Source organism: Chinchilla lanigera, unplaced genomic scaffold (genome assembly GCF_000276665.1).
Source record: "Chinchilla lanigera isolate Chin_1 unplaced genomic scaffold, ChiLan1.0 scaffold00014, whole genome shotgun sequence".
NCBI lineage: Eukaryota > Metazoa > Chordata > Mammalia > Rodentia > Chinchillidae > Chinchilla > Chinchilla lanigera.
The window spans coordinates 29,716,095-29,729,672 of record NW_004955415.1 but is presented as its reverse complement, the minus strand read 5'-3'; the positions used below and the strand labels follow the sequence as shown (position 1 = coordinate 29,729,672).

The 13,578-nt window shown below is 45.0% G+C and overlaps 1 long non-coding RNA gene across 1 annotated transcript; it reads right to left on the bottom strand.

Moving 5' to 3' along the window:
- Positions 1–120: 120 nt before the first annotated feature.
- On the bottom strand, positions 121–12,296 carry LOC102025352. The gene is made up of 3 exons (XR_260323.2): positions 11,993–12,296; positions 11,805–11,888; positions 121–1,209 (listed from the first exon to the last, which is right to left on the bottom strand). It is a non-coding gene; the product is annotated as an uncharacterized LOC102025352 (long non-coding RNA).
- Positions 12,297–13,578: the final 1,282 nt, after the last annotated feature.

Below are 13,578 nucleotides of genomic sequence, written 5' to 3'. Positions count from 1 at the left end.
AGGAAAGGAAAGGAAAGGAAAGGAAAGGAAAGGAAAGGAAAGGAAAGGAAAGGAAAGGAAAGGAAAGGAAAGGAAAGGAAAGGAAAGGGGAAAAAAGAGAAAAACATTTTATTTCAGGATTTTTTTTTTGAAACTTAGCAGAAAAAAATCTCAACCCCCCAAGTACTCTACATTTTAATCAAATTCATTACTATTCAAAATCACCACTGCACTTTCAGTTTTGAATGTTCTTTTACTAATGAGCCGTAAAAGCAGGCACTTCTCACGTTCCATCCCGTGTTCAAGGTTACTAATGGTGCTAAGTAGCTTTCCGTGGATGGTAAACTTTCACTCTTGGGCACACTACCGAGCCTTGCTTCCCTGGGACTCATCTGTAACTGAGTCAAAAGTCAGGCTTTGGAGCTGGGAAAAGAAACAGAATTTGAAATATAGCTTTGGAAGCCAAACCCACAAAATAGCTTTGCTACAAAAATTACGTTAACCCTAAATTTGATGTGTGCAGTAGATATTTCACTCTTTTTTTCTTTACATTTTAAAATTCATGTATTAATTATATCTAAACAGAATAAACTTCAAAAGTGCTTTTCTTGTAGTATGTGTGTCTCCAAAAATCATGTTGCCTTTAAAGCCAGTGAATAGTGAGAACCCTAAAATGTGTACCTGCATCACAGATATTCAGTCTTAGCACAATTCAGGAGCTGCATAAATGTATATATTATAAAAAATATAGAAGTCAATGGTTTTCCAAAAATATAAATTCCTGGAGGAATTTTAAAGATGTCAAGTCTTTTGCTTCTCTCAAACAAATAAAATATTTTCTTTGTAATTTGGGAACATTTGATACTATTTTTAAACTACTTTTGCCTGGAAAGTTAAAAGGTAGTGAATACGCACTCTAAGCTCTGTACAGGGCCGTGGAGGAGTCTGTTTAACCAGCACTGAGCATATGCTTGATGCCCCCGCCCCTTTGGTGGGGAACAGGGTACTGCGCCCTGAGCAGGAGAGATCAGCCAGCAATGACTTTGATCGTAGTCTGCATTCTGAGAAGCACAGCTTACATGAAAATTAAACTGATCATGCAAATGCTGTCCCGGAGCCTCTTGTGTTGTGGTGGTGCTGTCGCCATTGATAGTCAGGCAGCAAAGACGCTAGGGCTGGCATTCAGCTCCGTGGTAGAGAGCTTGCCCAGCATGGGTTGGGTCCTCAGGGCTGGAAGAAGAGAAACAAAGAAAAACGAACTACCTAAGCATTGACATAAAGCATGCATTAAAAAGAAAACTGTGCCTAGACTTTGAGATAACCTCACATTACTGTTGGATAAGAAAAGCTACTATCAGACAAGGACTAAGACAAAGCTACTAGACACACCTTGTTGCCTTCAGCTCCGAAGTTGTGAGCATTGTTCTGAGGGCCTTCTGTGTTACAGGAGGAAGCACCAAGCCTTTAAGAGTTGTTCCATGTAAAATGTATGGAAATAGCAAGTATTATGAACCTCAATGACTTATATTATAAATTGTATATACACTACATGTCTGTATATTTTGTTAAAATGTCAACAGTGGTCATTCAATTTTCAAGTTATGTCATTTTTGTAGTGATCTACTCAGTTATAACTGATAGATTTTCTTAGAAGTTAAGTGCCTTTTATGTAATACCTCGTCAAATTTTGGAACTTCCTCCACCCCTTTTATCTAGAAGGATTTAAAGCAGAAATCAACCTGGAAGCTGTCTGTAGTCAGGGTAGAAGCTTGTGCAACCTCAGCCCCCAGAGAGCTGGGCAGGTGAGGCTGGGTAGGGTCTCAGGTTCTGCCACAAAACCAGGACACAAGAGGAGGATGTGTGGGTCTCTATGATACCTCCAGACCAGCAGTTTGCTTTAGGAAGAGAATTCTTCCCTCCCTTGGAATTTCGTGGAGAAGCTGTTCTGAGACAAGTTCTAAGAGCTGAAATAACATCGAGGAGTTCTTTCAGGACGTGAGGTGATTTTTCCTTATCGGAGACAAGAGGGAGCTAAACAAATGGTAAGAGGATTCTCCTCCTGCATCTCAGAACTTGTGGCATTTGCTCTCAGGAAATCTGTTGGCTGCTAGGTCCGCTCAAAAACAGTGTTCTAGGATTTCAAACCTCAGCTCCATGGCCGGGCAAATCTTTGCCTTTTCTCTGGGCTTTATACAGCCGTTCTGGGCTGAGAGCTTTGGAAAGGATTTTGCTAAATTAGCAGCCTGCTTTAATGCACCTTCTCAAATGAGACTCGAGTGCCAAAGACAGTCCCTGGGGAATAGCGTCACAGTGCTGCTCTGCAGAGAATCCTGCTAGAGGAGAAGGTGCCAGGGAGAAATTGCATACCAGCCTGTGTACTTTGCTGCAACCTGGCAATCAGTTCTGTAGATTTCACTTTGTTTTTTCATTCTAGAAAAATAAAACTGAAGTGTACAGTCCTGGGCTCTCATGAAGAACATAGAAATACCTGTTGACTGACTATTTTAGAGCAAATCTTTAACACTTTTTCAGTGCGGTCCTCCAAACTAACTCCAGCTGAGGAGGGAGGAACTTGGAGTGCAGATACTGAGGAGCAGGTTTTACAGACAGTCAGAGACCACGCTTTGGTCCCTGGTGTGAGTTAATTTTTTTCCCCACATCAAGCTATGTTTACATTAAGTTTGAGACTCTCTGCCTAACTGTTCCCTGCTCCAAAGCCAGTCTGGTCAACACAGACGTCTCAGGCAGCCCTGCAGCAGAGCACTTGTGCTTAAGACGCACTGCCCTTCCAGCACTGAGGTCGCAGAAGCCGGATCCGTTTCAACCATTTTCCTTCCGCGATCAAAAGCCTCCCATGGGCAAGAGTAAAGCCAGTGTGTGTTAGAAAAGAACAGCAAAGAGTAGGAGAGGAACACTTCTGCTACAAGTGAGCCGGAGAGCTGGCCAGCATGTCCTCAAGGAGATGTTACCCTGGCCTGAGGGCTCTGGTTTTTGACAATGTCCCCCACCAAGAGATCCCAGGCACTGACTGATAGAACACATACTGGGTGAGGCTAAACTGATGATAAGTAAGGCGGATACTCTTTAAGTTCAAATTTATTTTAATTGTGACATAAAACCACACAAATTGCACACATTTATCAGGGATGTAGGTTTGAGGTACTACGTGATCCACACATGCATACCTCCTGTCAAGTTCAAGTCAGGGTAACATGTCTACTTCCTCAAAAGTCTGTCATTTCTTTGTGGTGAAGACAGTCACATCCTTTCTTATAGCTTTTTGAAATACATAGTACATTATCAGCATCTGTAATCGTCCTAGCTTGCAATGGCCAGATGAATACTTATATTTATTTATTAATTCATCTACTCACTCGACCAAAACGTGGGTCCTAATCCACACCTAAAAATGCAGAGGAAAGTGAAGAACATGAGAAAAAGCACACAGTCCTGCCCCAGATGGAACATTAGGGCTAGGAGGGGTGGAGGAGGACTCGCAGAGCTGCCTCCAGAGCCAAAGCATCTGCCGAAGGGGGCCTGAGCTAACCCTTGGGGCTGTACGATGCAGCAGGAAGGTGGTGGGATTGGTGGAGCACCCAGAATGTGTGACGGGGGACACAGGTCCCTATACCCAGGGGATGGAACACCTGAAAGCTGAACAGCACCCTCCTTCTCAGACTTTGCCAGCGCCCACTGGGGTCACCAGTGCAGCTCCAAACAATGGACACTGGTGTTTCACTGAGCCTGAGGACCCCCTGGATGTGTAGTACTTAAAAGCTCTCTACAGCCATAACGCCCAGAGAGCCTCCAAAACCTAAGCCCAGGAGGATGGCTGTTCTTAGCTGGCCAAAGCGGGGGTTTTCCACACCTCCCCTGTTCATGGTTCCTGCGTCTTCCCTGGGAGAAAGGCCTATGCTTTTTATCTCACTCTGCAGACACACTTAAAGGATTTATGAAGGGTAAAATTGCCTAAAGTACTGTACCTATTGGGGAAAACATTTTGCCCAAATAATTTGGTCTTCAGTCTTTTATCTCCCTCGCTCAGAGCACTGGCCTCTCTCCTCCAGCTGCTGGGGTTCTAGACAGCCCTCTTTCCACTCTGAATCATGTAGAAGAGAATACTCAAGTGCATGGAAGTAGATTTTAAAATATATAACCCTAGTTTGGAATTGGGTCCCAGCTTACAGTAGAAAACAAAACATTTGTTTTGTCAACTAATGAGCAATCCCAGGCGAACAGCTCCTTCCTCAGGTGCTAGTGAAGCTGGGAATGAATGTGCACAGATGTTGGAAGCCCAACCAGATGTGCGGGCCGGCTGAGCCAGACCGCCCGTGGGCCCCAGCGGTGTATCAGCCCAGGTCTGCAGAGACAGGCTGCCAATTGCACCACTGCGTAGACAGGACATAACTGATCTGCTCATGGAAGGTTATGTTTGGAAACATTTGGCCTTGCATTGGCTGCCAAGTGGGCGCCCTGGCAGGGGAGCCCACCTTCTAGGACGCAGGTGCTACCCACCCCCAGGGGCACAGCAAGGGCGGCGGGCTCGAGTGTGTTCTGCAGGCTGGAAGCTCCGAGTCTGGTGCTGAAAGATCCTGTCCTGAGACCTGTCAGCTCCACACCTACTTTCCTTCCCGTGTTGGGGCACCGTTCCACGACCACCTACGGACTCTGAGGTTTGTCAGCCACACAGCGGGCTAAAAAAAGGCACGTAAGACATGAGTTACCGCAGCGTGAAAAGAAAAGTCAGTAAAAAAGTCCAGGGTGTGAGGAGATATGAAAACATGTTCTGCAAGAAAAGGGATTTTTGATATGCTGAGAGACAAGTGCTGAGGAAATTGAAATTCCCGTCCCTTGCCCAACGATGACCACAGTTTTCACTGCATTCGCTGGTTACGGAATTCAAAGCCTCCCTCGTTTCCCTCTGACAGTCTTCAGCCCTGATCAAGTGAAACTGTGGTAGTGAGTGGTAACAAACTGTGTTTGCAAATGCAGCCATCGATATTAAAATTTTCAGCAGAATGCTACGCATGCTGTTGACGCTGGAACCCTTTCTTACCTCTAATCGGATGTGGACCAGCGTCTCCCCTTTCCCTAGTGCAGAGGAGGAGAAATCTCCCCACTCTCCGTCCAGAAGCTTGGGCTTGCACCAAGTCTTACCAGATTGTCCCAGAACCAGAGAACGCAGGCAGGGCCTGGCAACCCTGACAACCACAGCCGATCTCTGCTGTTTCCACCCAGCCTCAGCCACTCACCTCCTACCCTACAGCACACGGTGAGAGAGCCCCTCTCCCTGACTCACGGGACACCACCTAAGTCTGGACGCTTAAACGATGCCTTCCAGCTGCAGCAAAACATCCTCTGGGTCACTTCAGCAGAGACAGTACGTGAATGGCTTGTCCACACTTGCAGTCAAAAAAACAACAAAAAAATCTGCTTGTCTGCAGCCTGGAAGCTGAACTATTTTAAGCTCTGTATTTACATTAGCACATTGTTTGGTTTTTCATATTAGAAAAATGAGAGGACAGGTTAGACTTTGGAAAGTATAAAGAATTATGTAAAAAATAGAAATAGGAACTTGTTAGAACAAAATCGGAACTTGCTTATAACTCAGCCCTTCAGATACTGACTACAATATTTTCTATATATTTATTTTTCTGCACAGATATGTCAACAAATCATAATCATATCATGTATACAATTTTGAATCTACTTCTTGTTTTTATTTTTCCTCTTTTTCTAATTATAAGTGATTTATTTTGATTAGACAAAAATAAAGCATTGCAGAAATAGAAAATGTAAAAGTTGGTCCACCCCCTTCTATGACCATTAATAAAGGCTGATTGCATGTTCTGACAATTATTTTTCTTTACACTTTTGCCTCAAGAGCTTCAATTATCCTAAGTGTTAGTTGGAAGTACCGTGCTAATGTTGACGGCAAGTCAAAAATGCAGGAGAATTAGCCAAGCCCTCCCCTATTAAGTAAGTTCTTGTAGGTAGACTTACTCGCTGGATTTCTTCTTTTCTATTATAAAGATCACTTTCATCTTTGGCTTCACTGTTCATAGTTTTTCTTGGAATGATTCTTCTTGCAGAAAAATTAGGGGATCACAGGACAAGTGTTTTTGATCTGCAGGATACACATTTTAAGCTCTTTCTCAAAACCGAGCGGGTTCTACACGGAGCATGTTTATTTCATTGCAATTCTCACCAATGTGTGACCTTTTAATTTGGTTGCTTCTGACATTTCAGGTCATTTGAGCTTCCTGTGATTTTCCTCTTGCTACTTCTATTTAGAAAGCCTGCTACTGGCACGAGAACAGACTTTCTGGTATTTTTCTGTACTGTAATTTTTTAAATTTTAGTTTTAACTTTTTCCACTTACTGATCAATCCATGTGGAATTTTATTTAGCAAGTACCATGATGTAAGGCCGCTTTGTTGTCTCGCCAAAACAGGTGAGCACTGTATGACTAGCGCTGCATTTCTTGGTAAGCGGGGCTGCTTTTATGCACGCATAGCACAGCAGGGCTCTGCTCCCAGCTGTGTGTCTGGCATTGATCTCACACTGATGGTGCCCGGCTCGGCTTTCTGTAGCCCATGGCACAGGGGGCATGCAGGTGGGCTCTGGGAATAGACAGCATTATGGTCATATTTGCCACTGAGCTGTGTGGCCGCGTCAAGGAGCCAAGGCACCCCAACTTCTACCAAAAAGAGTAGCGATGGCCCCTTCTGCAAAAGGTGGTTAGAGAAGGAAATCGGGATGCTGCTCCTGTCACCAGGACAAGGATGTGTTTGCTGCCGGTCAGCTGTGGGCAGTCATTACTGTTGCTCTCGGGGGTCTGACTTTCTTTGCTTTGCTAGGAGCAGCTACACCCAGCACTTGTCTTGTAAGTTCTATTTTTGCCAATATTTTTTCCAGAAAATTCTCTGATACTTTCAAATGAAATGTCATCAAGATTCTGATTAGAGGTTTTAAATTATTGTATTTTTTAGGTAAAAATGGACATTACCTGACATTCTACTGTTCATTGTACCACATGATATACCTTCCAATTACTGAGATTCTGTACTCATTAAGTACATTTTGTGGTGCTTATGCGTCACTTTTGTATATTCACTCCTTAAATTGCTATTTCTTGCATATGTGCATCATATACTTTTTCATTATGGTTTTGAATAATTATTGCTTATGCTTGAAAAGTTATTGAATTTTGGTCTACTGGTCTTATATTTAGCAATATTCCCTGATTTCAGTATCAGTTCTAAAATTTTAACTAAGTCTCCAGGCTTTCTGAAAATTCAGTTCAGTCTGCAAACCGTGACACCTGCGTCCTCCCTCGCAGAGCCAGCCACAGGGTGCCAGGGGAGCACAGCAGTGCTAGAGGCTTCCTGGACCATGGAACATAAACACAGCCTTGTTGTCACATGCTGTTTCTGTCACATGCTCAGTGACTCTCATGCTCTGTCCCTGCGCCTCAGTTTCTCTATCTGGAAAATGATAGCTGCCTTCCAGTCCCTCCTGCAGCTCTCACCACTGTGTCCCTGGCTCTCGTTCCCTCTCACTTTCAAGCCCTTCCCTTCCTTCCTCCCTTGTCTCTTCCCTGTGTCTGTCAGAGCAGGCTTCTTGTGTGGTGCCACTCCCAGGGCCAGTCTTCCCGTCTGCCTGAAGCTGCTCCCTTAGCAGCCTGTCCATCATGTAGAGCTGGAGCTTCTTGCCGACAACTCTGTTCAAGGATAGGGCTGACAAAAACATTAGAGTTCCCTCCTTGGCACTTTGCAAAGCCTTTCAATCCAGGAAATCCTAGGCTAAAGAGGTCAGCCGTTGGACACAATGGTTCCAGAGAATCTCACAGATCAGCTGGAAGAAGTAGCGGCAGAAGTTGTCCAGTGCTAGTACAAACAGACTTTAATATTCTCCACACCAGCTGGTGTGGTATGCACACCTGAAATCCCAGCACTCAGTGAGGCTGAGGCAGGAGGATCATGAGTTTGAGTCCAGCCTGGACAATTTAGTGACTTACTGAGACCCTGTTTCAAAATAAGTAAGTAAGTAAATAAATAAATAAATTTAAAGGGGCCGGGGATATAGCACAGTGAAAAGGTCCTGGGTTCAATCTTCAGTACTGCTCACACACAAAAAAATTACTCACAGATCCATCTCCTTTTTTTTCTCACTGTCTTCTCCCTAGAAACAAGATACATGGGAGCTTAGTTGGCCATGGTCTGGGGACACAGACAGGTGCCTTCTTGGTTTTTTGCTGTGACACCTATCTCATGGGAACAAGAGTACTATAGCAGGGAGTACCATAGCAGGGTACTGTAGCTGGAAGATGAACTCTACTCTACACTCCCCTCCTTGCTGAGGAGTCATCCATCCATCCAGAATACAAGAAGAGGAAGGGAAGCAAATAAAGGACGAAGCCAAGAGATGACACAGTGGTACTCGAAGGCCACCCTTCCTGGTCCAGCCTGAGAATACATTGTTAGATGAGGAGGTCTGTGTTGCTCCCACTTTTTGGCTATTCTGAATAGTTCTGCCATGAGCATGGGTGTAGAAGTATCTGTTTGAGTCTTTGCATTCAGTTTTCCTACATACATTCCCTAAAGAGGCACAGTTGGACAATATGGTAATTTTGTGGTTTAGTTTTTGAGGTGCTACAAACCTGTTTTCTACAGAAATGCACCATATTACATTCCCTGCCAGGTGAAAGTAAACCCTCTATATCACTCATGTTAAAGCGAGGAGCATTTGAGAATGTTGAGGCAGGGAGGGAGAAGGAGCTAGGGTCACTGGGACAAGGAAGGGGCTCTGACCTGTGTCCCAAGCCATAAAGGTGGTGCTTAGGAAAAGGGGGCAGCTGGGCTCTCTCTGGCTTCCACACTTCACAGCTGCATGACTCCAAGGAAGTTACTTATTTCTTTTGTGCCTCAGTTTTCATATTTGTAAGTGGGGATAAAATAGAATACACAGGTCTGTTACAAGAACTAGCTGTGTTTAAAATGCTGAGGGCAGTGTGTGGCATGAGGCCACGGCCACATAAGGGCTGTTAAGAACCCTGAGCTAGGCTGGGGGGTGGGACACTGGGCAGAGCCTGTGGACGATGCTCACGGGGTGATCATGCCAGGCTGTGGGTGCATCTCCAAGACAAGCAGGGGAAATTGCTACTTCCCAGAATGAGAAACCAGCGAACAGAAGGTGGGGAAGCAAAGAGAGGAGAAATGCCACAGAAAACACTTCTCTGCACTTTTTAGCTAATTGTGAGGGTCCAAAAGAAATAGTGGGAAAGAGGAGAATTTCGCTAAATATAGAAGTACATGACTTATACAGAATGATCTACATGAAAAATAAACCCTCCATGACTGACCACAATGTTTTCTACTTATTGTGTGCTTATTTCAATAATGAATTAGAACATGACTTATCTGCTTTAAGTTATTAAGGTAACAGTAACTGCCATTAAACTATGAGTCTAATTTTGACCAACACAGAAACAGCTACAAGAAACCCCATTTAAAATTGTCAGAGGAGTCGGATAGGCCTCTACCCCTAAAGAGAAGGGTAAGTGGCAGTGAAGACTTGGGAGGACACTGGTCTCACCAGCCTCTGGAAATGCAAGTCAGATCCTCAAGATAGCGTCTCATACCCGTGAGGAAGGTGTTGTGCTTTGAAAGAAACTGAGAAAAATCTCAAGAGTTTGGTGAAGATGTGGAGAAATCAGAAGCCTCAAAAAATGAAATAAAATAAAATAAAGCTGTCGTTGCTGGTAGGAAGAGCACAATGGTGAGCATTCTGAGGAAAATGGTACAGTGTGTTTCCTCAATAATTCAACATAAAACTACCATCCCACCCAGCAGCTGTACTTCTCGGTCTATACCTAAAGGAATCCAAAGCAAAAACTCAAACCCATCCGTATACACTTGCAGGCGCAGCCTCCTCATCTGCAATGGTCCGAAAGTAGAGGTGTTACTATGTAGGGCCCAGGAGTCCCTGCAAGAGGAAAGGGGCCCCGGCTTGCCTCCCTGTGGCTTCTTGACTCATCGCAGAAAAGGGACTTGGGGACGCCTCGAGTGAGGCAGAGATAGGTTCACCAGGCAGAGTTAGAGGCAGGAGGACAGGAAAAAGTCCAGCGAGGGCCTGCAGGACTAATTCCACACAGAGTGCCAGCCTGGCTGCTCATGGAAGGAGAAGGCCCATCTGCATGGATAGGCCAAGGAGGGCTGGTCTTGATCTCAGGCCCAGTGTCCTTGTCCCAAAGCAACCCTTGGGGCCGCAGGGACATCTGGGTTCCCATGAGGTGATGGGAGAGGGAGTCTCACTGAAACCCATGTGGTTATGGGTTTGGAGAGTTCTGCTCATTCCTCCAGGGATGCAGAAGTGGATGCTGTGAAAATCTGGCAACTGGATATCCCAGCAAGCCCTGAGAATTACTTCAGCTGCTCTCAACTTGGTGTCCTTGGTCTTGGGGGGGTGGCAGCGATATAGCTTGGGTAAATGTAAGGCTCATTCACTGTAACAGATGCTCCCTGAGTGACAAACATACCTGTGTGCACCACGAGCCTGTGTGTGCAGTTCAGGAGGGCCCTGACCCGGAGTTTTAAGGTCCTAAGGGAGACAGACACAAAGCGAAAGGAGAGACACCATGCTCTGTTCCCCTTCTGCTTTTCAGCAGCATCTGCAGGCCCAGCCTCTACTGCAAATCCCCCCTGGTCTGAGTCCATGTCTCAGTCTCCAGGGATTTGAGTGTCAGCCAATCTGGCTTTGTTGTTTTCTGGTTAAGCAGCAAGCTAGCACATGACCTGGCTGAGCTGAGCCCTGGCGGTACACCGAGGGAGGAAAGCGGGGATGGAGAGGAGCCCCGGGCTCACTGTGATCGTTGTACCTTAGGATTCCAGTTTTCTACTCTCCTGTCTACCTATCCTTACTTCTACCTACTCCAGCAGCAACCCAGGTCTCTACTGACAGATGAACGATGAAACAAAATGTGGTATGCGTAATAGTCAATAACAAGAAAAAAGATTCTGACATGCGGTACAGCATGGATGAACATCCAGGATGTTGGGTTGAGTGACAGAAGCCAGCCGCAAAAGAGCAGCTACCATATGGTGCTGCTCCTGTGGGGCACCTGACTCGTCCAGTTCAGAGACAGAAAGTCAACGGTGGCTGCCCGGGCTTGCAGGAGGGAAAGGTGGGAGCTCTTGTCCGCTGGCTACAGAGCTTCGGCTTGGGAAGATGAACACACCCTGGAACGAGTATGCAGTGGTTGCCTGACAAGGTGAATGTGTTTTCTGCCCTTGAACGGAATATTTAAAGATGGTTAAAATGGTCAATTTTATGCCATGTATATTTTCCCATACGAAAAGGAAAATCTCCACACTCTGACACATCCCAGCTGCCACCTGCATGGCTGAATTTCTTATAAATGTTCTGCTGTCTGTGTGTGGATCTGGAAATTATGAGCTTTCCTCCCAGTGAGAAAAATATTAAGGATGTGGCTGGCAGTCTCAAAGAGGGGGAATTGAGAAATGTGCTCAGGGACAAGCCCTTCAGAACGAGCTGGAGTTGGAGACACCCTCATGTTGCTCATCGTTGCCTTAAATGACTTGGCGGACTAACATAATCCTTCAGAACCATCTACTTTATAAACTTCTGACTGCTGTGTATGAAATTTCCAGGACCATTGGTTCATATTTTGCCATTATTGTTCTGCGGCATTAGGGGGAATAAAATGATGTCTAAACAGAAACAAAGAATAAAAAAGAATTTCAATGCACAATAACGCGAGTTCAGATGTATCTGAGATGAACAGACTTGCTTCGTTTACTCACCCTAACCCCAAGCGTCTTCATTCAGAAATATACACCCACTTTCAATCCATTGCAGAAGTTGTCAAATCGTGTTTATGGGTCTCTCTGTAAGAAAAACAGCATTTTCACAGGCAAATTTTTCTTCTTAAAACCGTCCAAATGTGGTGCTTAAATTGAGCTTGAAATCCAGTCTTTAACTTAAATATTACCCGGATGAGCAATTATAGGTGTATTTCCTTCTCTGGCACAATCAGCAAGTCTTGGAAGGTCGAGAGACGGCAGGCGTTTGGGGACATGCCCCTGGTCCCCTGGAAAGGCCAGAGGAGACTGTTTTCCCTTCTGCTTATTAAACCTTTTAAAAGATCATTTCCTCCCCGGTGCAGAAAGCAGTGTAGTCACAGCAGGGCTTAGGGGAGCTCGGCTTTATGCTGTGAAAAGCTGAAACTTGCTGGTGATTCAAACACCAGCTCGGCCTTCGCAGAGTAATGGGAGCTGAAGTTGCTAATGTGGACTTGGCCGGTACTTCATAGGAGGAAGTAGTCCTGGAGCTGCGCGAGGCAGGAGAGACAGGGTAGCACCCACTCAGGGCAGCAGTGAGGGAGAGGCGGAGGAGGTCTGTGCAGAGTAGGAACATCTGAATTCAGTAATATTGAAAAGTTGCTTGGAAATGAGACATATAAATTCAGCCAAAACAGAAAAAAACCCCAGAAAAGTATTTTCTCTTAAATAATTTTTTCTCTGATTAGAATCAACTTCTCCTATATTCCTTAGCCCGATGATTTTCCTACTTCCAATTTCTCTCCTAAGAATTTTATGGAAATGGACCCTTAAAAAACAATGAGATTAGAAGGTCAGAGGGACATCTTTTTTTCCTTTGTTTATAGGTAAAGATGATATTAAGCATGGACTTTTGATTGTCAGTAAATTAATTACCAATGAGTTTTCTACATCATTTGACCACAGACAGCCTGGTCTGGTGTTGTGCTAAGGCTGCTACATATTTCAATTAATCCTGTAACACTTCTATAATGCAGCTAGTATTGTGAACCCAATTTTATCAATAGGGAAACTGAGCCTCAGAAAATGTAGGTGAATTTCTCATGGCCTCTTATATCTTATGTCATGGGACTAGGATTTAAATTCAGGCTTGGTAGATTTTGAAGCAAGCTGGTTGACCGCTCAATTCTGTCACCAGTCCATGTTAATGAAAGTTACTGGCAACAAAGCCACAGTGTCATAGCAAGGTGTAAAAACCAAGGCTGGCACCTCAGCCCTTTCTGATTTTACAGAGACAACTTGGGGTTGTCAGAAATGTCAGTCTAAAAATGTTATTTTTAAGGCAGTGTTTCCTAACAACACATAAGTCTGGAGCCAAGGAGTTTGGAGTGGGGAGCTGGAGGAATTAGCGTATGAAATGCACCACGGGTTGTGCAGTTAAGAAGGTGTTTAATACATGAATTAATCAGTTTTTGCTTTGAAAATCCTGAGGAACAAAATTCCCAATGGCTTCTAGCTGTCGAGTATTTTTCACACATCAGCTTGCAGGCCCAGCTGGAAATACAAGTGATGCTTGGCCCTGGTGCCTGTATTGTCCTCCCGGTAACAAGAGGAATCTCTCCTTGTACAGGTGAGAGGGGTGCAGAGGCCGGGAAACAGCAGGTGTCCCTCAGACTGTAGACTGCAGTGCATATGGTGTGTGTCCTGTTCCTCATATCCCATGGGGCAACCCCACTGCATGGCCAAGCCTGACAACACAAAGATGGGAAAGTCTCCGCTGAGTTGGAGATCCAAGGAT